This window comes from Portunus trituberculatus, chromosome 19 (genome assembly GCF_017591435.1).
Source record: "Portunus trituberculatus isolate SZX2019 chromosome 19, ASM1759143v1, whole genome shotgun sequence".
NCBI lineage: Eukaryota > Metazoa > Arthropoda > Malacostraca > Decapoda > Portunidae > Portunus > Portunus trituberculatus.
The window spans coordinates 11,424,861-11,448,437 of NC_059273.1; the positions used below are offsets into that span (position 1 = coordinate 11,424,861).

The 23,577-nt window shown below is 39.7% G+C and overlaps 1 protein-coding gene across 3 annotated transcripts in view; it reads right to left on the reverse strand.

Annotated features, from left to right (window-relative positions):
- Positions 1-23,577, reverse strand: part of LOC123506141 (N-lysine methyltransferase SMYD2-A-like) — a 42,863-nt gene that overhangs the window by 17,324 nt on the left and 1,962 nt on the right. The window lies entirely within an intron of this gene.

Sequence of the window (23,577 nt, forward strand, 5' to 3'; positions counted from 1 at the left end):
TCTCTCTGGTCTGTTTTCCTTACGTAAAACACAGAACACTTACTGAACTATACTCAGAACCATAAAGTCAACTGAAAAAACTCAAATAACTAGAGTATATTGACTGTAAGTGATAAACCAACAGAAATAATCAGCTGTATACTAAATTTTCTGTTATGAATGGCTCAGAACTCTTGTCAAATTACCATATATATATATATATATATTGACGAAAAAGCACCCTTAAAAATCCTCAGTAACTTCCACTACAACCTGATAAAATGTGAAGGTAAGACGCCGTTATAAATATGAGGTAAAGACAAATACACCGTCAAAATGCATAGGAACTGGGGAGAGAGGTAGCCATTAGTCAGGAGGAATCGCGGGATGACCAATAGGAAAGCCTGAAGGGATGAGGTGGCAAGGATCAGCGCACGGGACTCACTCAGCATCTGCGCATAAGGTTCCTGGGTGTTGCTCGCGGGTTACTCACCAATCGACGCGTTTCCGGCGGTCTGCTCGCGTTATTTCAGTGTTTTTCTGTCCGTGTGTTTGTGTTTTTGTTGCATTATTGTCGCGTTAATAAGTTGTGACGTGTGGTGAAGACTGACTGTGTGTGTGACGGTCGTAGTCGAGAGGTAAGAATGTTACGCATGTGTTGGTGTTCATGATCCATTTCTCTTCGTCACATTCTCTCCGCCATTCCTTTTTTCTCTCCGCTCTCATCGTGTCTTTATCCTCGTTCTCTGATCTTTTCCCATCTCTTTCCTCTCCTATACTCGAAAGGCGGAGCAATAGTATGTAGTATTTGTGGTTTGTATCTGTTTTTATAGTGAAAACAAGTAGTTTCTATAGAGAGGCTTGGCTGGCGGAGCGTAGGTGACCTTGAGGCTCCGTGTCGTGTGATCAAAGCCTCGAAGCAAGTCTCAGGCGAAGCTTCGAAATAGTTTCACATTGTTCTCTTCATTCGATTTGCACGTGCATCCTTACAAAACATCAGAGAGGTATAGCAAATTTATTCGTCTCCCTTGTCCTCTTAGTAAAAAGTTTGCCTTGCTGGCTCGTGCGCGCTGAGTGTCCGAAACGGCAGTTCAGATCATCACGCTACATAGCTCGCGGTGGTTCGGAGCTTCAGAAGACGAGTCTCGAACGCGCTGCCTTTACTGGTGCATTCGCTACGTTGGTGTTTTCATGACAATTTGATCGGAAAATTCAGGTGTGGGAGACATTTCTTCTTTTATTTACCCGGCAAGGTGTGATGGCGGCGTGCGGGGGAGCGGGGGAAGGGCGGTGGCAGGCAGATGGGGAGCAGGTGGCGAGGAAAGGAGGACATAAAAAGCAGATGGGAAGAGAATCCCAATCCGCGCACAGACGAACCGAGTGGCGCCAACTATTTACGAGGTGTGGGAGGAGGCGGAGGAGGGAGGAGGAGGAGGAAGAGGAGGACGAAAGCCGTCTCAGGGTAGAAGGAAGGGAGAGAAACTAAAGCTGGGAATGAAAAGATGAGAACGAGAGAAAACAAACTGAATGAAAAATGATAGATAGGAATAAAAAGAGAGAGAGAGAGAGAGAGAGAGAGAGAGAGAGAGAGAGAGAGAGATGGCTGTGGCTTCCTTTAAATAGTTGAGTGGGTGGTTACAGGTACTTTCTCACGTCTCCCTGCCCCATTCCCCCACCGAACCCCCAGCCCCGTCCTTACCCTACCCCTCTCACTCTCTCTCCTTCTCACCCTCCCACTTCCACTAACAGCGCCGCCAAACTCGTTCAAATTAAGGGAGGTGAAAATAGAAGGGCATTGCTCACTTAATGTTGCCTCTCGCCTCTTATAATTTGCTTCTCTGCTTAATGTTATACTCAGAAACGCTTCCTTCTCTCACTGTGACCATTTTCCAAGGCCACAGAGACGATTAGCCCAGTTCTAAAGGGCATTTGTCTTCTCGATAATGCAGGAAACTTGTCATGTTACTAGAATTACAGAAGCACTCTTAAAAACTCGTGTCACTGAAACTAAAGCCCTTTGAAAATAGTGAAGGTGAAGGGCATTAGTGTTTTAGAAGATAAGGCTTAGTTGTGTTTAGATGTGATGGAAGTGATGGAAGTGTGGGTGGATTTTTTTTTTGAGGGTTTTGTTTGGTTTTAGTTTTTTTTTCACATATGGAAGGGAAGAGGTCCAAAAAAAGGTAAATGAGAGCAAATAAAAGAGGGTTATGTGCAGCAACAGGCAGGTGAGGGGAGGAAAGGCTGGGACGGAGGAGCGAAGAGACGGAGGGGCAGTGGTGGAAGGGATAAGAGACAGAATAGTACTAGTTGTGTTTTATGATTAATTTTCAAGTGTTGTTTCGAATTTGTATATTATTTTTAGTTTCATTTGTTAATTCACGTTTCTCATTAGCTTTCTCTGTTTTTTTTTTCACTTTCTCTTTTTTCTCTTAGTTTTCTTCTTTCTGTTTTATCTGTGTATATTCATCTTTGTTCATTGCTTTATTTCTTCATTCTTAATTTCTTTTTCTTCTATTTCATTTTTTTTTTATTCTGTTCTCTTATTCTGTCCGTTAGTCCACATTTTTGTTGTTGTTTCCTTTCTATCTATTCGTTTCTTTGTGTTTATGTGTTGGCCTATTTATTACATCGCCAGGTAACACGTGGATGAATTAAGTGTTGTGTAGTTTATAAAGAATGTGTGGGTTTGTCAGAAAATCTCGCGTGCCTCACATTTCAGCACACACACACACACACACACACACACACACACACACACACACACACACACACACACACACACACACACACACACACACACACACACACACACACTCTAGGCTAGGATTATAACTTACACTTGTACTCCTGGAAATCTCGTGTGTGTGTGTGTGTGTGTGTGTGTGTGTGTGTAAAGGTCAAGGGTAAATTAATGTGTTGAGAACAATACTGATGATGAGTGGCACACACACACACACACACACACACACACACACACACACACACACACACACACACACACACACACACACACACACCACGAGAAATACCTGACAAATAAGGTGAGAACGCTGAAGGGGACAATGAAAGGGGAAATAGAAGGGAGCACGAGACTCTTTCACTGCCCCAGGAAGGTCTTCAGGATTAGTGACGGGAGATATCGTGTCTTGCCTTCATTCTGCCGCCCACGCTGTACATTCCACCTGCCTCGTGTGTCACTCATATTTACGTAGCTCATTCCACGTAGCAGCGCAGATGAGTCGTGAGTTAGGCAAGGTGAGGAAGAGTCAGCGTGTGAGTGTTCGAGTTATATTGGTGTTTGGGTGTTTTTTTTTTACAATTGTTGGGTTAGGAAGAGTATTTTTGTTCACGTTGCGTCTGTTTGTGGGTGGTGGGTCGTGGGGGGTTTGGGTCATGAGGGTATAGATTGTGTGAGGCTGCTAGAGATTCTTTCAAGGTATTAGTGAATTTTTGAAGGTATTAGTGAATTTTTTGAAGGTATTAGTGAATTTTTTGAAGGTATTAGTGAATTTGAAGGTATTAGTGAATTTTTGAAGGTATTAGTGAATTTTTGAAGGTATTTGTGAATTTTTTGAAGGTATTTGTGAATTTTTTGAAGGTATTTGTGAATTTTTTGAAGGTACTAGTGAATTTTTTTGAAGGTATTAGTGATTTTTTTTGAAGGTATTAGTAAATTCTTTGAAGGTATTAGTAAATTCTTTGAAGGTATTAGTGAATTCTTTTAAGGTATTAGTGAATTCTTTTAAGGTATTAGTGAATTTTTTGAAGGTATTAGTGAATTCTTTAAGGATATTACTGAATTCTTTGAAGGTATTAGTGAATTCTTTAAGGGTATTAGTGAATTCTTTGAAGGTATTAGTGAATTTTTTGAAGGTATTAGTGAATTCTTTGAAGGTATTAGTGAATTCTTTAAGGATATTAGTGAATTCTTTGGAGTATTAGTGAATTCTTTAAGGATATTAGTGAATTCTTTGGAGGTATTAGTGAATTCTTTAAGGGTATTAGTGAATTCTTTGAAGGTATTAGTGAATTCTTTGAAGGAATTAGTGAATTCTTTGAAGGTATTAGTGAGTTTTTTTTAAGGTATTAGTAATTTTTTTAAGATATTAGTGAATTCTTTGAATGTACTAGTGAGTTTTTTGGTATTAGTTCATTCCTTGAAGGTATTAGTGAATTTTTTACAGGTATTAGTGAATTTTTTGCAGGTATTAGTGAATTCGTGTCGTATTTCTTTATTTCTAGTTGCCGAAAATTATTGGAACGGAAACTGAGCTGCTTTATCTTGTTTTGTTCTTGTGTTTGTCTTCACACGTAAGGAAGAAGGAAAGAGTTATCCGATTTATTTATCTATTGATTAATTTTTTCGCCTGTAGTAAGGACGCCAAAAATACCGCAGAGGATTTTACTGATCATATCCTGCACACACAACAACACTCTTCAGTACCACGACGCGTTTCCATATTCATTGTGCTTATTATTTGGCAATTCTATGCAGCTTCAGAAACTCATGTGGGGATTACAGTGCTGATAACTCTGGCCATTAATCTTCCGACCTCCATAGACATATCAATAAAATCGTCAAATCACATAAAGTCTTGGTAAAATGTGTCCCTGTGCAGAAACTTTAGATGGCACTTATCTCAATGAAGGCGTTAAAAATCACCCAGTTACCTCACTTGTTACTTGCTATTTATACTAATTTCAGACTAATACTTGGCAATTCACGAGCCTTGAAATTGCCTCTAGTACTAAAAGGATTAATTACCACCCTCACATAAGTAATTAGATCAGAATTTCAATCGTATTAGCCAATCAAGAGCCACAGATGCCTCAGTTCTCCTCCCTTATTAATACAGTGCGTTAGAGACACTCCCCCGCGCATCTCCTCCTGCGCAGTGATCCTCCAGGCGGAAAGCTAACACGTCTCCAGCCGCTGAGTGTTCCGAGCCTGAAAAGCTAACATCCAATCACGGAAACCGAGCCACTGGAGCGGAGCGGAACGGAACGGAATGGAATGAAGCGGTTAGTTAAGGCGGAAAGTCTGATTAATATTGAGATGAAAGCCCCAATGAGCTCCGATGGCTGTGGATTTTGTAATGTAATGGTAAAGTAATGGCACAATAATGGTATAATGACTGGAACGAAAGGAAAAGGAGGGGTGAGTTAAGGTGGGAAGCCTGATTAACCCTCTTCAGTATACCATGACGCATTTCCATATTCACTCTGGTTAGTATTTGGTGATTTTATACAGCTTCAGAAACTCATGTGGGGAGTTATAACAGTGAAGGTTGTGGCCATTAATCTTCTGACCTCCATAGACCCTTCCTAATGTCAATAAAATGGTTTAATCGTACACAAATCTCAAGATAAAAATGAGTCCCGATACTGAAGGGATTAATATTGAAGATTAAAGCACCCAAGATCTCTGAGAACTATGAAAATTAGTAATGGAACAGTGGATTTTATAATGATAGAGTATAATGATAGAAGCGAAATAAAGGAAAATGTTTGGTTAATATTGAAGATAAACGAACTGATAAGCTCTGACCTAAAGTACTGTAATGTAATCGTAATGATAATATGAAACGAAAGGAAAAAAGTTGAATAAGATTAAGATTTATATTGATATTAAAAATGCAATGACTGGTGATCTGTACATTTCTAACAGCTGTGAAGTCTTGTAATGTAATGAGACTGGGGTTTATAATGATGGGATATAGTAATAGGAAAACAGAGAAGTTAAGATAAAATATTTGACATTAAAGATGAAAAGGTTGATGGCTGAGTGAAGGGAATAAGAGTGATACAATGACATTTATTTATGATGGAAACGTAGGAAAATCATTTGTCTACAGTAACAGCGAAAATTCTCATTATTATCCAGCATGAAAGCACTGACGACTACTAATGTCACGAAATCTTGTAATATAATGATGCGATGAAATTAAAGTCCAATCGGAAACGTGACAGTAAGAGACAAACGATACGATGGCATGATACGAACAAGAACCCCACCCCCGCAGGATCTCTCTCACCTCTGGCGTGTCGTGTAATGTTCCTGCTATTCTGTGTTATTGGCTGGTGTTACAGTACGTGTTAGTATTGGAGTGGCAGTGAAATAATACGACGATTACTCAAGATTTTTTTTCCGTTTACGTAATATGCGAAGGATAAAATTGTTCCTACTACATGATGCATTGTGTGATATTTCAGTATGTTGCAAGGTAAAGCTATCGTGTTGCTAGTAAAATAATAGAACTGTCAATCAAGTTTTTTTCATCTATTGTCTCTTGCTATGACTGGTTTCGTATAGGGAATGTGCAAGGAAAAGTTTTGTTCCTACCACATGATACATGGTGTGATATTTCTGTACTATATTGTAAGGTAAACAGTAGTGAAACAATGGAACGGTTACTCAAGTTTTTTTTTCACGTATTGTCTCTTGTTATCACTGGTTTTGTTTATGTAATATGCAAAGGGAAAATGCTGTTCCTACTACATGAGGCATCGTGTGATATTTTTGCGCTATATTGTAACGTGAACATTAGTAAAGCAAACGAACGGTTACTCAAGTTTTTTTTACCTATTGTCTCTTGTTATCTATGGCCTCATTTACGTAATATGCAAAGGAAAGATGGCTTTTCTTATTAGCTGATTTATGTATCGTGTCATTTTTCTGTATTTCTTCGTATTGCTTCACGGTTACTTACGTTTCCTCGACAGCCAATTCTTGTCATTGCTCTCCTTTACTTAGGATGCCAAGGAAACTATTGCCTTTACTAACAGATATACGAGTCATGTTATTTTTTTCTTATTCTCTTTGATGAGGAGGAGTGAAGTAATGAAAATGATCAATTAATTTTCCTCCCACCTTCCATGTCTTTTCTTTGCTTTCATTTATGCAAGACATAAAAAGTTCTTCCTGGTATCTGGTTTGTGCTTCGTGTCGTTTTCCTTTATTATTTTCTATGATAGGCATGAGTGAAGCAATACAAGAGTGAGTGAAGCAATACAAGAATTAATGCAGTGTTTTCTTGTTATCACTTTCTTTTGACTTAAAAATGCACGTGAAATTATAATATTCACCACCGGATCCATGTTATTCTGCTGTATTATTTTCTATGATGAAAGTTGTAAAGATTATTCAGACGAGGAATTAGACAGACAGAAAGACAGACAGACAGACAGACACAGACAGAGACAGACAGACAGACACAGACAGACAGACAGACAAACGCAACATGGATAAACAAGGGTAGAAGGGCAAACACACAGACCACCACAGGATCAGACAATGGCGCTGCAATAATAATACAGATTAGTCAAGAGGTCGAGGTCAGGGTTAAGGGAGAGGCTCAGATATTCTCTCTCTCTCTCTCTCTCTCTCTCTCTCTCTCTCTCTCTCTCTCTCTCTCTCTCTCTCTCTCTCTCTCTCTCTCTCTCTCTCTCTCTCTCTCTCTCTCTCTCTCTCTCTCTCTCTCTCTCTCTCTCTCCTCTCTTCTCTCTCTCTCTCTTTTAGCTCAAAGTATGAAAAGCTGCAGAATAACAAACAAAACATCAACATCAACAACGACAACAGCAGCAGTCGTATATAAGAGAATAACATGGAAAGATAACCTGCCTTGCGTTAACCTGGACTGCTTGTTAACTCTTACATTTATTCAATTTTATCTTCATTCATTCAAACGTCGTCCATGTGAATATAACCTGTGTAAATTTAACCTGTGTAAACTACAGGAGTATAAGGAAATAAAGTAATGTGTTTTTTTTTTTTATTATTGTACTGTTTGGAATAATGATTGGCGAGGTAGAAAGAAATTAAACAGGTTAGGCGAGGTTAGGTTAGGTTAGGTGAGGTGAGGTTTGGTTAGGTTAGGTTAGGTTAAGTTTGCTTAGGTTGGGTCTGAGATAGGTTTGGTTAGGTTTGGTTAGGTTTGGGATATGTTTGGCTAGGTTTGGTTAGGGATTGGTTTGGTTAGGTTTGGGATAGGTTTGGGATAGGTTTTGGTTGGGGATAGGGTTGATTTAGGTTAGGTTAGGTTTTTTTGGGGGTTAGGTTAGGGTTAGATTAGGTTGGGTTACGTTAGTGGTCTTTATCATTATCCTCATCGTCCCCACCAGTACTTCACTTCTTCTCTTCTGGATGTTTGTCTATTCCAAGCCACCCTCAGTCAAACAAATCGCCTGGTAGACAAAAATAAATAAATAAGGATAAAAAAATAGAAAATGAATAAATGAAATAAAGATAAACAAAAATGAAAGAATTAATAGAATAAATAAATAAAATCCACATTTAATATCTCCTCCCCTTCCCAATCCCTCAACCGCGACCCTTACCTCTCTTCCTTAACCTCCCACCACCCCTTAACCTCACCCTTCCCTCACCCTTTCCTCACCCTTCGCAGCCTCCTTGCCAATTTTTCCCTCTCGTCGGATGTGTAAATAAATCATCTTTATTGCCCCACTGCTTAGAGGTGATAGACGCCTTTGCTGCTTGCTTGATTTATGTTTTCTGGTATAGGTGTACATAATTTATTTTCCTCCTGCATAGAACTGGAGCGTGATTCTTTACTGCCTGTGTTATTTATTTTTCCGTTTATTTTGTGTGTGTGTCTGGGAAAATGAACGTAAAGGTTTGTTCGTAAGGAGATAAATTATGAGGAAAGAAAGGGTTGGCCAGTGTGTGTGTGTGTGTGTGTGTGTGTGTGTGTGCTTCGGTTATAATGTGAGATTTTGAAAACTCACTCAAAATTTAATAATCTCAAGTTAATATCGTGCTCAATGATATTCACGGGTGTCTGCATGTTTACCTTGGTGCGCCTCGTCTTTATTATAATCTTACTTTAACTTTTTACTCCTACGCAATTTCTACCATGATAACCTCCACCTTTTTGACATTTTTCCACTAGGTCTCTTAAATAATTCCATTGTTAAGAAAGAAAACAAGAATTAACCACAAGTTTTTTTTTCTGTTTATGCAAATATTTTGTTACAAAGGTGACGGTGGAATTAAGAAAGAATTATTCTAAGTTTTCCTTGCTTATCCTGACTTTAAAACTTCGTCACACGCAAAGTCTCGGAGGAAACTCATCGACTTTTCCTTATAAGGTTTCCAGAACATAAGAGATTATAAGCCCACGGAAATAACAAGCTTAACAATAACGTAGAATGCAAATTTCCAACAAACATTTGTCCACACACATTTGTAGTATCGCCCTCCTATCCAAAAGAAATATATGGATCGTTCATTATAAACTTTCCAGTATGGTATGATTTGAAGCCACGGAGATTGAATAAAATAGATAAAAAACATGCATACGAATTTATCTAACGGGAAAAAATAAATATGGAGCTAAGAAACCACGCAGCGTCACTTAGATAAAAAACATGCATACGAATTTATCTAACGGGAAAAAATAAATATGGAGCTAAGAAACCACGCAGCGTCACTTAGATAAAAAACATGCATACGAATTTATCTAACGGGAAAAAATAAATATGGAGCTAAGAAACCACGCAGCGTCACTTACACTACTAAAATAACGAATAACCTCTCACCACACTAACACTTCTCCCCCAAGAAAAAAACATCCCTTCACTGAAAAAAACAAACAAATCCACACAAAATAGACTAAAAAAAAAAAATAAATAAATAAAACAAAACATAACAGAAAACATTCAGCACCATTTACAGCCAGGAACGGCATCCAACACCCTAGTAAAGACACACTACACCCATTTCCCGCCCTATAAATGCAGTGGGAGGTCGTGCAGTGCTAGGGAATCACCGCCACGCTGCAGGAAGATAGCATCCCTCAGTCGTGTTGGCGTGAAGGAAGAGGTTAATCTTGCTAAAACCGGACCTCGTAGTTGCCTCGTTCGCCTTGTTCCCAGTACGCGCCATGGGGTCATCCAGGGTGGAGGGCGTGTTGGAACTGGTCACAGGTGCTTGAGGAGGCCAGGAAAGGGGCAAGGGAAGGTTTGGGACCACGTTCAGTACATGGCCCAGACTGTACTGCTGTTGTATCGTACTTGTTATTGTTGGTGTTGTTGTTTTGGGGGTTTGATGTTGGAGGGGTTAGGTGGTAGAGGTGGTGGTTGTCTGTTGTCAGCATTATTATTATTTTTTGTTAGTGTGATTATTGTTTTATTGGTGTTGTTAGCGTGATTGTTTTGTTATTGTTGGTGTTGTTTCGGGGGTTGGTGATGTTAGGTGGTGGTGGTTGTCTTGTTAGCATCATTTTGTTGTTGTCGTTATTGTTGTTGTTGTTTTTGGGGATTGGTGATGTTAGGGTGTCAAGTGGTAGTGATGGTAGTGATTGTTTTATTGTTATTTTTATTTTGTTATTGTTACTATTATCGTGATTGTTTAATTGTTGTTATTGTTTCCCTCACTGCCTTTGTTGTGCGTTTTGTGTACCTGTTCATGAAATCTGAATGAGCGTGAGTTTGATTATCTCTGTTCCGTTTGTTACGTTCACCGGTTAAACGGGTAAGATCGGCATCGGGGAGCCGGTGAACAATAATAAAAAAAAAAAACACTGCAGGTTCAACTGGTGAGGATATGCAAATGGGGCACTTAAAAAGCTATTTAATAACCCAATAACAAAACACATGAAACTGACATACACAGATATAACAAATAAATATAACCCTAAAGAACCCAACTTAACAATACCTAACAATAATACTAATCCTATATGTAGGCAATGTGGAAAAACGGGACGAGGGGAAGTGATATTTACGAGATGTCGCAGTGGTGAAGTGCTGGGTGATGTGGATCCCACGGTATTCCAAGAGGCGGTGTGTTCACTGGTTGAGGCTTTGACCTCGACTGTCTTCCAAAAATCAGGGAGCTCGCTTAATCACTTTCGCTTAAGTCGAATGGGGCCGCGCGAATCCTACTTCGGGACAGGAGTGGGGCTTCATGAGACGGTGACGTGGAGGGGAGGTGGAGAGGTGGCGAACGAGGTAGCAAGCGGAGGCGGTGATGGTAGTGGAGTATGTCACGGGCGGGCCGTAACACGTTTATTCATCTATTAACATATATTTATCTAATTATCTTTTCTTATATCTATTTATATATTTAGCAGCGTGTGTGTGTGTGTGTGTGTGTGTGTGTGTGTGTGTGTGTGTGTGTGTGTGTGTGTGTGTGTTTAAACAACGTAATTGTGCTTGATAATAACAGTGATGACGATGATGAGAACGAGGAAGAGAAAGAGGAGGAGGAGGAGGAGGGAAAGAAACAGGAAGTGAAAGAGGAGGATGGCGAAGAGAAAGACGGTGATGGAAAGAAGAGGAGGAAGAGGAAGAGGAGGAGGAGGAGGAGGAGGAGGAGGAGGAGGAGGGGGACACCCAGAGGAGGAAAAAAGGAGTAGGATGAAATACCGTGTCATGGCCGGAAGGATTGAGAGAGAGAGAGAGAGAGAGAGAGAGAGAGAGAGAGAGAGAGAGAGAGAGAGAGAGAGAAGATATTGGAAAATAATGAAAGCCTTGACTATCCTATTTTATTTTAAGGAAATGAGGGAAGAAAACTGAAAGCTTATTGTGTGGTTCGGATCAATACGAGCGCCGCTTCGAAGCTTCACTTTGGTGCGTGTGGCAGAGAGAGAGAGAGAGAGAGAGAGAGAGAGAGAGAGAGAGAGAGAGAGAGAGAGAGAGAGAGTTTTCTTTGGAATTTATTTTTTATTTGAGTTTGCATAGTATAATAATTTGTCTGACTTTGCGTCTCTCTCTCTCTTTCCGTCTGTCTGTCTGTCTATCTGTCTATCTGTCTCTCTTTCTCTCTCTCTCTCTCTCTCTCTCTCTCTCTCTCTCTCTCTCTCTCTCTCTCTCTCTCTCTCTCTCTCTCTCTCTCTCTCTCTCTCTCTCTCTCCAACCAAACATACATATCATTAGCCTTTCCTCATTTTCCTTCACAATACACCCCGGTCCTTCCTCCTCCTCCTCCTCCTCCTCCTCCTCCTCCTCTTCCTCTTCCTCTTTCTCCTCCTCCTCCTCTTGTGTCTCTTTCTCTCATGTAACTCGGAGGAGGTAAATTGGCTGTAATGCCGGACACGTGACGCTGGTGACGGAGTGGCGGCAGTAAAGCCCCACATCACACAAGGTTTTACTGCCTCCCGTGACGGCCACTCAGCTTGTGTGTCGCCCGCCGCCTGCCTCCTCCCGCTGCCTGACCTTATAAGCATTTTTTCTTGGGTGGAGGGGAAGGAACATAAAGGATTGGGTTTGATGGCCGCGCTTCTTGCAGTGTCTCTATTTCCTCCCTCTGTGCGTGTTTATGTGCGTGGGTTTGTTTTGTGTGTGTATGTGTGTGTGTGTGTGTGGGTTAATATTTTCCCTTTTTTTTTCAATCGTTTTTTGTTGAAGTGTAAATGAGTCTGGCCAAGGGCATTATAAAACGTGAAAAAAAGATATAAATAAAAGAAAAAGAAAACTTACAAGAAAAGAATAAAAATAAAGGCGAAATGTGCCAGTTTAATATATTCACGAATTCTTCATTCTTTTACTTTCCTTCCTTTATTTTCTTCCGTATTTTTCTCCCCTCTCATATTGCGCTTTGGGGAATTGCCTTATCTTTCTACCTGCGCGTCCACGTGTCTGGGTTCGAATCCAGGTCAACAGGAAGTGCAGCTGACCTCGGCGTAAAACTGTAGTAGAGCCCTTTTTACCGGTATTCAGCTTCGCATTCACCGACAAGTAAGGCTCGAAGGATACGGAGATGAACACTGAGGCAGGAAAAGGCTTAATGTTGTCCTTTGTGTAGTTTTGTCTTAAGTTTTTCTGCCCTTTTTTTTTTTTTCTTGTTGGTAGTGATAGTAATGTCTGTTGTGCGGTGGTGGTCTCTCTCTCTCTCTCTCTCTCTCTCTCTCTCTCTCTCTCTCTCTCTCTCTCTCTCTCTCTCTCTCTCTCTCTCTCTCTCTCTCTCTCTCTCTCTCTCTCTCTCTCTCTCTTCTTCCCCCAGTGTAGGAGTTTGGCCAAAGACACAAACACACACACAAAAAAAAAAAAAGGAAAATGAAAAGAACTACAATTTTGCCGTTTCCTTACTAGAAAAGCTAAAGAAGAAAGTGCAAAGTGGAGGACAATTTAGACGCTTAGGGAGGGAGGAAAAGAAAACCCGATAGAGAGTTCCGGAATTTAACAGTGAAAGAGATGAAAGAATAGTAATGATAGGGTAGAATAGGTAGATATTTCTCTCTTTCATTGGCTGCTGACGTGATTAGGAGACTGGGAGTACAAAATTAGATAAGTGTCACAAAAAGTAGTGGTGGTTATGAGGGAAACTGTCAGTCATTGAGAGGGTGAAAGAAATAAAGGAATGAGAAAAGTGCTCGAAGGAACCCCCCCTTCTCCTACTCTAGATAAAAAGAATCCTGCTCATTATCACTCGTGGGATTTAAAAGTAATTAGATCTTTTTTCTTGGGAGTGTAATTAAGTTCCTTTGTGTGAATTGGAGTTTTAGTAAAAGTTATATTATCTATTCGACTTTTTTTTTCTGTATTTTTCTCTTTTTTCATTACTTCCAAGCCACTATTCTCTTCTTATACGGAACTGGATATGCTTTCATTAATTCTACTGTAGACAATCAAGGAGTATTGATTTCCAAGCTTCAGCAGGAGGTTTACGTTCGAGGCTTCTACATAAGCTTCTCCACTATCCTGTTTCGCTTCCTCATTATCCTGTGAAGCTGACAAGAATAGTTTTTTTTTTTAGCTTCCGTCGCTTGATATTCGCTTTTCAGTTCTCATACTTTTCATCGGGGTTGATAAGTTTTTTTTTTTTTTTTATCTTTCCTCTACGCTCTTGTTTCTTCACTATCCTGTTTCGCTTCCTCATTATCCTGTGACGCTGACTCGAATTGTTTTTATTAGCTTCCATCACTTGATAATCGCTTTTTCAGTTATCCCTTATTTTTCATCGGGGTTCTGATAAGTTCTTTTTTCTTTGTTTCTTTGTCTCATTATCCTGTAGCGTTGATTCGATTTTGTTTCGTCTTTCTTAACGATGTTCATGTTTGATTTGTCTTGTTTATTTCACTTTGATACTCGCTTTTCAGTCGTTTTATATTTTCATTGGGGTTCTGATAAGTTTTATTTTTTATCTTTTCTAGACGCTCTTGTTTCATTATCTCATTATCCTGTAGTGTTGGTTCGATTTGGTTTGATCTTTTGTGACGATGTTCATGTTCTTGTTTCTTCCTCTCATCATCCCATTACACTGGTTGGAATTGTTGGTTTCGGTGATCTGATACTTCCCTATCACTTATTTCACTTTCACAATTATTTTTTTTTCTGATCTATTTCGTGTTTTGTCCCGTTTGATCTAATTTCATTATCTCATCATTCTGTTATATCTATTCAATTATGTTTCTTTTCCGGTTTCCGTGACTTAATATTCGTATTTTACTTGTTTTGAAACTTGACATGTAATATTTGGAAATGTTCATAACACTGAGATGAACAAACAATAAATCTAGTATACCACTGACTCTTTGATGTGCACAGACTCATGAACAACGTATACAAATATGAAGGTATGGCACGTACACAGTATTTTGACAAGTAAAGACGAATACTGAAACATGAGGGCAGGACACATACACAATATTTTAAGCTCTGTCAATGCAGAAATGTAAACACTACCACTACCAGATACGTGTCCTTGAATAAATCTCATTACGAACTCTATAAACACATTGACTTTTAAACAAATAAACTCACGCTTTCTCACTGTATTCTGCATTCTCACTCCCAGCTTGAAACGCACCACACAAGAGCAAGTTCAGAGTTCTCAAGGTAACGCACACAAACGTTTGAGAATACGATCTGCGATAAGACGCCTTTGTGATTCCGTATTAGCGTTGCGTTGTTGTGAGTTGAATATCATCGTCTTATACTGCCAGTGTGAAGCTTCCTGGTGCAGTGACCTTCGGAAGCGTGCCAGGGTTCGAATCCTTCACTGGCCTCGCTATGACACTTCTAATCTGTTAATGACGCTTGTGAAATGCTAACGATGCCAATAACTATCTCTTTGCTCTGTCTCTGTCTGCGTGTCTGTGTGTCTGTATCCTCTCTTTCTCTCTCTCTCTCCAACACACATTCATTACTGGTCTATTTTGAGCTGTTTTCTCTTGTACCAGAGCCAAATTCTTCTGGTAATTAATGACACACGACATATGCTAACGATGGTGTTGACAATTCTTCCACCCAGAGAAACACATTCATTAACCTTGCCTGACCTACTCTTGCTACTGCTTCTGCCAATCAGTACTTTTGATATTTTTTATTACTATAAGTATAAACACTTGCATTCCCTCTATCATTTTATCTTGTAAGACGAAGAAAACAAGGTGCAGCATGGTTAGGTAATTAAAACTGCCTTATTTTTCTTACAAAAGATGTTCGCGAGTAGGTTTGGTGTCAGAATTAATAGTATTTATTTTTACTTTATCTGATCTATTGATAAAAAAATGAAAAGAAAAGGAAAAGGAAGGAAAGAAAACGTTTTGCAATTGCTGTAAATTCGTGTGTGTGTGTGTGTGTGTGTGTGTGTGTGTGTGTGTGTGTGTGTGTGTGTGTGTGTGTGTGTGTGAGCCATGAAATGCTTTATGGAATCCTGTGTGTTTAATTGCATCAACGGGAAACTTTTCGATCCGAGCCAACACATTAATTATGAGCGTAATCGAATAAATTTTCACACGCACAATTGCTCTCCGCTAAACTCCACCAGATGGATTTTTATACGCTTCTTTTCCCCAAAATTGAATACTTGGTTATTATGATAATCTTTGTTACTATTATTATTTTATTATTATTATTATTGTTTTTCCATAGGCATTGCTACCGTTGCTATAGAAGGGTCAGTATAATTGGCGGCAGTGATGGGATACTAACAGGCGTTTTCGACGAAAGGCATTGGTGTACATCAAGCATTATAACATGATTCGTGGTAACGCTTTGATTGTCATGATTTCTCGGTTTGGTAGTTGTTTTTTTTCAAAAAACATCGTTACTGTTGCCTTAATGGGGGAAGGATCAACATAATTGTTGGCAGTGGCAGGATACTAACCCGTATTTTCGATGAAAGACTATGAACTTCAAAGTTTTTAGTAGATTTCATTTTAACTCTTTCACTATTATGATTTCCAAGTTTAATTGGATATTGTGCAAATGTTGATTACATTTTGAAAAGTTAATGTTCATGGGTCGAGGGGATTGGCGACATGATGTTTATTGAAGCTTTTTGTAATCTTTTTATTAAGCTTAAGTTTTCCTCAGTAATATTCCCTAAAGTTTTTCAGATTAATGGTAAGTATCACTAGAGGCAGAATGGCTAGATGGTATAATGCCTATAATGAAAATAATGAAACTAAACACAATTTTCTTCTTTTCTTTCCTTTCTTTGACTTTCTAAAAGAGAGCTGGAGAAAAAAATTGCCTTTGTGTCAGAAGTTTAGGTTTTTCTTCATTTTACGAAGGTATTCTGCTCGTCTCAACCTCCCTATTCTCTCTCTTCCGCTGAGTTTACGATGGACAATCTTTTGTTTTCGTGAATTTGGACTTTTGTGCGTGTGTCTGCAAGCGTGTTTTAGGAAGCAATGTGTGTGTGTGTGTGTGTGTGTGTGTGTGTGTGTGTGTGTGTGTGTGTGTGTGTGTGTGTGTAAGATAACGCAATCATTAACTTCACGAGAATTTTATTTTGTTGAGTCAGTCAAATTAAATTAATCTTATTTATGGAAACTGCAAGGCGAAGAAGTCTCCAAAAGCAATGAAAATTACTTAACAAATCAATTATTCATCAACAAAAGTCGTTAAAAGCACACCACAATATTAAAACCACACATACTTGACAATACCGAAACAGAAAAGTGTACCAAGGAAAAAAAAAAAAAGTGACGCTCCGTTTTCTTTGGAAGCATCGATCAGCTCAGCGCGCGACCTTTTATGCGTTTGGTTCACATGCTAAGGCTTTGTTGGGTTTTATTGCGCCTTTTATTGCAAGACTGTAAGGCTCTTTCATGCAGTTACAGGGTTATAGCGACAGTAATTACTTGGAAAACGCACACACTTTTGCTCGGGAAACTGCGCCATTAGATATACTTCCGCCGCGCTGCGAACAAAGCAAGCGGTGTGCCCTGAAATGTTGCTGCTCCATTGTTGTCACTCACCGGGGCGTGGGCGTGGGCGCGGGCGTGTTTTCGGGGGTTCGTGTGGGTATGTGTCTTCTTAACGGGTATTTTTGAGGGATCTGTGACATGAAGCTGTTTTTTTTTTTCACTTGTGTATTTAATGATAATTTTTTCTTCATATATTTTTTTTTTCATTTGTAGGGTCTTTCATGTTGTTTTTGTCTTCTTCTTTGTACTTTTTTTTTCTTCATTGCTTTTCAGTGTTTGTTTCGTTGTTTTATATTTCTTTCATTCATTCCCTTTTAATATTTTTCATTATTTTTTTCTACACTAGTGAATGAAATGTCGCTTTTTTTTTTTATCTAACTAAATTTTGGTTTGTTTTTATTTCTCCTCCTTTCTTTTTCTTTCTTCTATTTCTGTACAGCATTATTTGTGTCGAGGGAGCTAAATGGAAATACTACAGCGTTGTTTCTAATCATTATTTGTATTTATGTTTTCTTTAACATAGAGGAAGAATTAATTTTTGCCAATCCTTCTTTTTATATAATATCTGAATAGTATCAGTCGTGTTTTGCTATTTTTAACATCATTTTACGTTTTCCTTTGACAGACGTGGAGAATATGTAACAGACAGAGTGTATGACAGTTCTTCCACACCCACTCCCACCACCACCACCACCACCACCACCACCACCACCACCACAGTCCGCCGCTCTACTCGAAAAAGGTAAATAATAATTTCCCTCACTAAGTTTGGTGGTTTCCCGGGTACTGTTGATACTAACACACCGAAAATTTCCCACGAGAGGCAAACTTAAGAATAGTATGACACATGTTTGGTCCAAGTTTGTGTTCTTCGTTATCGTACGGCAGTATTTGCTAATGGGGGTAACTTTTTTCCCCTTCCCATTTTACCAGACATGAATTATTTGTTTCATTTCCCTGTACCATATATTCCTGTACTCATTGAACCCTTGTATCGATTCGTAAGAGGGATTAGTCACAGTCAGCCTTCCATTTCGAAACATTTATAGCTTCTCTTGTCATTCACGTCGTGTCATCTTGTGTGTCATATTCGTCTTGTCATCTCGTGTCTCCTTTCGGGGTTACTTGGCTCCGAGTGAAGTGAAGGAGACGTGCGATGATTTAAGGAGAGACACGGAGAGCTGTGGACGTGACAGACAACCTGCACTCACTGTAGCTCGCCTGGCGCCCTGCCATCAGGTGACACTCTGACGGCGTATAAACATTGAACCTGCCTCTCAAACCTAAGAGGTTGGTAACATACACACACACACACACACACACACACACACACACACACACACACACACACACACACACACACACACACACACACACACACACACACACACATGAGTCAGTTGTGAATAACAAAAAGATGATAAAACTGATAATTGTAAAAATAATGTTAAAAGATTATGATTATAGAAGTAAAAGTAGAAAATGTTCTTGTTAGTGAAAGAAAAAGCAGAAAAGCTCAGTTCCCAGCACTGATGAAGCCAGGTGTTGGCAGGAAGGGTCTGTGGCAGGCGGGGTGCGGGAGGAGCCCGGGTGCCGTCTGGCGTGGGCGCTGCGGAGCGTGTTGCGAGGAGCGGGAAGGAAACGCCGCGTTCTGAATTCTGTGTCAAAATTTGAATCCCAAAGGTGTCGGGGAAGTTTGGACGCTCACTCCCGCTGGCGGAAGTTTACTCCACCAATCGATCGTGTGAATATTGGCAGACTTTTCCTTGCGCATGTTGCCTCACTTTGGTAATTCAGGCGATTTTTCCCGACGAGATTGAATTTCCACATGAAGCTTTTTATGTATACTTGCCTGAGATGACGCCCCGGAATTTTGTTACGCAGCGTCCTTCAAGTCGCTCCGGTCTCCGGCAATGGAACGTGAGTCTGTGTTGTACCCTGATGTCCTCGCCGCACTGACTCACTCGCCTTCAGCCTCAATAAACCTTTAGACACTGATTACAATGCGGTAACATTCAACTCTTTATTTTCCCAAAACTCAAAACTGAATACTAAATTTCCACTACGACATTTTGAAGTTGAGGCGAAACCAAAACAGTGAAGGGATTGAGAAAAACTGAGAAAAAAATATGTATTGTAACTGTGAATAGCTAGCGGGGTCATGGATCAGAGGAGGTCACAAAGGTTACAGAAGTCACAGAGTGGGGAAAAGGGTCAGAATAGGTCACAGTGACCTAACATTGCCACAGATAAGTAAAAGGGTTACGTGACTTTAAAAAAATATCATACATACCTAAAAAATGTATTAAAAAAGGTCATAAATGTACCAGGACTTGATAAACAGAGACAGTGGTTATTAACATGGACTAAATGAGGTCACAGTGTCAGACAGGATCAGGGTCAGTCAAACAAATAGGTCACTGATAAACACAAGACATTTGAGAGTTCTTAGAGGTCAGGGATTCATAAAGAGGTCAAGGGAACTCATAGAGGAGGTCACAAAGACTTAAAAAAGATTGAGGGAGGGCATAGTGACTCACAAATGATCAAGGATGTGACAAGAAAGGAGGTCATAGGTGCTCTCAAAAGAGTCATAGAGTTCACAGAGAAATCATAGAGGTCACAGGAGGTCACAGACAGGTAAAAAAAAGTCGCATGAGTTCGGATCACCATAGATAGGTCGATTGCAGCGTTGGCGGAAGGTTGTGAACGTGCTTGGCGAGGGTGGCAGCGGGCCAGTCGGGGCGTGAGGAGTGGGCGTGATGCTGGAGGGCTTAGTCAGGGCATAAATATAGGCAGGGAGGAGGAGGAGGAGTAAGAAGAGGAGGAGGAGAAGACAAGGTTAGAATCCTAATTTTAAATAATTCATCTCCAACCCTTGAAAATCAGTGACGTAATTTCTTTTTTATCTTTTATGTCGTTTTTTTTTTGTAATAATTTATTTGATGCGAAACGAGCGAGGTCAAGATTTACTGCAAGGTTGTTTCGTGTTAACATGTTTATTCACGGCTTCCGCATTGGTTGGCTGGCGGTGTGTTGTGTGCCTCCGCCTCTCAATATCTTCCCCTTCCGCCCAGCCACTTTGTGTGTATCTGGCTTTGTTTGTTAGTTGTATGAAGTGATGGTGGTAGTGGTGATAGTAATGATGATGTTGTGATATTAATTCTACAGCTGCTGCTGCTGCTGCTGCTGCTGCTGCTGAATGATAATGATACCATGAAATTTTTGCCTGTGTGATTTGCCTTTCTTGCTACGCTACATCACTAAAATGATTCAGCCACTGATAATCTTCGATGTGCCTTTTTTCTCAGTGTTGTCAGTCTCTGGGAAAAAAAAGACAAGAAGGTGTATCAGATCCTGCTTATGTGCTTATGTAATTTGAACAAAGACGTGAAGGTTTATTTGATTAACCTTCACTGCTATCTGTTTCACCTTTTTTTTTTTTTTGTTTATACCATGTGGGCTTTTCACGGGAATTTTTGGGCTAAGGGGAATACTTTTTAGGATATCTCCTATCTCAAAGCCCATCCGCTAGGAAACCGTTGCAGCGAGTGAGGAAGCCCAACCTACACTTGGACCGTGGACAGGATTCGAACTCATGCGCTTGGAGACCCCTCGGAGCCCAAAGCACGCATGGTTCCACTGTACCACTAAACACTCTGAGGCATCCTTCCTTGCTCTCCAGTCACTTGCAAATACTGTACATGCTGGAAACATTGCAAAATCCATTCTTTTTATGAGTTTTCTTTTTTATAAATGCTTATAAAGACTCCATGCATTCCGTTTAGTTGGAAATAGTTGCATATCGCATTGAGAAGGTTATGGGAAAGAAAAATCAATTAAATCAAAGAGAGTATTAGTGAATAAAAGAATGAATAGATATAAAAATGAAACAGGGTAATAAATAGTGGAAAGAAAAATAGATATGTAAAAATAGATTTAAAATAAGAAAACAAATGATATATGTATAAATAGATGAAAAAGTGGAAATGACTGGATGGAAGGTTTGAGAGCAGAACATCAAAGGCTCCACAGGAATATCATTGACGCGGCAGGCGAGGCTTGGTTGCATTGCCTCTCTTTGAACCAAGTGTCATCGCCGCGCCTCGCTGTGATACGGTGATCTGTTAGTGTGTCCGTGTCCTCATGATACGCATTGCTCTCTCGGACGGTTTAGAAGGTCTAGTGTGGTTGCTTGCTTGCTAGTTCATTCTTTTGTATTTTTGTATTTTCTTTACTCAGATTTTTTTTTTTTATCTTTTAATGGATGGTACGACGGTAAATACTTCCTTGTCTGTTTGAGTGTATGTTCATTAATTTTTACTTCACGACAGTGTTTTTGTAATTTTTTCACTTAACTCCTTCAGTGCCATAACGCTTTTCATACTCTTTCTGTTTACTATTTAGTGATTTTATACAGCTTCAGAAACTTATGTGGGGATTAAAGTTGTGAAGACTCTGGCCATTAATCTTCTGACCCCCATAGACCCTTCCTAATGTAAGTAATATTGTTTGATCATACCCGGTACAGAACATAGTAAATTATTGTTTGCATGGATAGAGAGAAAGAACGAAAAAAGAAACAAAAACTATAAAAACAGAGAATAGAAAATTAATTGTATCCTTTTTTCTTCTTTTTTAATCTACATAACTATTAAAGAGACTATTGTGTAAAACTGATTAAAGAATTTATAGTTGATTATGGGTAAATTGTCGGCCAGTGAAAGGTTTAATCGTGTGTGTGTGTGTGTGTGTGTGTGTGTGTGTGTGTGTGTGTGTGTGTGTGTGTGTGTGTGTGTGTGTGTGTGTGTGTGTGTGTGTGTGTGCGTGCGTGCGTGCGTACGTGCTACCGTGAGTGAGTGTGAGTGTTTACATCTTTTAGAATCCCAGCGATGCACAACTTTCTCTTTTCTCTCACACGCTAAGTTAACGTTGCGAGTATTTCACCCTGCTTAACGGGGCGACGAGAGGCGAGGGAGGGAGCAGGAAGTACGGATCCACTGACTGAAGCTGAGGAAGAGGTACGCTTATAGTCAACACACACACACACACACACACACACACACACACACACACACACACACACACACACACACACACACACACACACACACACACACACACACACACACACACACACACACACACACACCGTTGTTTCGTTTTCTTTCATAACTTCTCTGATCTGCCAAGAATCCACTGTTGGTCAAGTATTTTAGGTGCATTTGAGGAGTGACAGTGAGGTGAAACGTGTAACAGTGACAGTGGTCACTACGGGTCATTCATCTGCTGGCTACGAACAAGGACATAAGAATATAAAGTTATTAAGTCTACACGTGGCAGTCTATGTAAGAAACTGATCTGTTTATTTTTACTTATCTTTCCTATCTATAATTTTGTGTAGCTCTTCAATTTGTTCTAGCACTGCGATTACCATGAGTCTGTTTTATATACCTACCTTCATATTTTTTTTCTAATTTAATCAGTACTGAGATATATTTTCTTGATTTTTGGGTATAATTAAACTATTTTATTTACATTAGGAAGGGTCTACGGAGGACAGAAGATTAACGGCCACAGTCTTCACTATTTTAATCCCCACATAACTTCCTGAAGCTGTATAAAACCGCTAAATAGTAACCAGAATGATTATAAAAACGCGTCCTGGTACTGAAGGGCTGACTCCATTACATATGCTATTTCATACCTTCAGGACTATCTTTATGCCATCTTCATATCCTTTTTACATCACAGGACCTTTATCAGTTATTTTTCATCTATACCCTTTTAAGAAACGTAGATTCGAAAGTTAATCTCTTATCGCAAGTAATCTTAATCCTTGTATCGCTTGCATATCTTCTAATCATTCCTTCTTATACAGGAAGACTCAGAAATGGGAACGGGAGGGGTACGTTGGCTGTATGCACCTCCTCATGATCTGCTGTTCCTCCCCTTGGCAAGGACTAAGCAATTCATTACCGTGTTCTCGGTTTAAATAGTTGCGGTGCTAAGATCGTCGGGAAATCTCGTATATTCCTTCCTGTTTTTCTCTCATTTGCTTCGGTGGTGTAAAAAAGTATAATTGAGATGCCTTTTTTTATGTCTATCTTTTTTACTCTCGTAGTTTTAGTAGGGTGTGGAAAATGGTTTGTTTATTCATGCTTATTCATTTTACTTTTTGTCTCTTTTATATTCTACTGTTCTTTAAATATTTAGAGAAATGTGTGCAAGATTAATGTATGTGTTACGTTTAGGGGATTAAGAGAGAGAGAGAGAGAGAGAGAGAGAGAGAGAGAGAGAGAGAGAGAGAGAGAGAGAGAGAGAGAGAATGTAGGGAATAAAGGGAGAGTGAGAAGATGAGGTATAGGGGAAAGAGAGGGTGAGAGTAAAGGAGAGAGAGCAAGTAAGGGGATAGGTGGAAGATAAATGATGTTGCAGAGAGAGAGAGAGAGAGAGAGAGAGAGAGAGAGAGAGAGAG